This window comes from Sinocyclocheilus anshuiensis, unplaced genomic scaffold (assembly GCF_001515605.1).
Source record: "Sinocyclocheilus anshuiensis isolate Anshui unplaced genomic scaffold, SAMN03320099.WGS_v1.1 scaffold1071, whole genome shotgun sequence".
NCBI classification, from domain to species: domain Eukaryota; kingdom Metazoa; phylum Chordata; class Actinopteri; order Cypriniformes; family Cyprinidae; genus Sinocyclocheilus; species Sinocyclocheilus anshuiensis.
Window position 1 is genome coordinate 845 of NW_015542381.1, and position 505 is coordinate 1349.

Genomic DNA, 505 nt, shown 5'->3' on the forward strand with positions numbered 1-505 from the left:
ACTTTAATTACACTTTACACTACAGGGAGTCATTCTCTTTTGCTTGGATGCCAACTAAAAACAAAAACAAGATATATAGTGTATCACCATTCAGTGTGTTAAAAAAGAGAGAAGCTCTCTGGTAAATGTTGTGTGTTTTATACACATACCTCTGATGACCGAGAACAGTGCACTCTTTTCAAATGCCTCTTTCTGCAGCGGACCACCCCCCTTCATGTTGAATTTGGACATGAGGGAATTTTTTTAAACCCTAAAATATAATACAGATTGAGGTGGTTAACAATTGCAGACAAAGTTTGACATTTCAAAATGACCAGTAAAGGAATTATTTTTTAAATTTCTGATTTGCGTTGTAACTTATTGAGTATTGACACCACAATGTTTGATTAATGTGGCAAGATTTGTAGGCTTTACCTGTCCAGCATCCTTCTGGCACTGTCTTTGAGGTTTCTTCCTTCAACTCTGCACAACTTTGACACCTGAATAACACATGCCAATGTCAGGC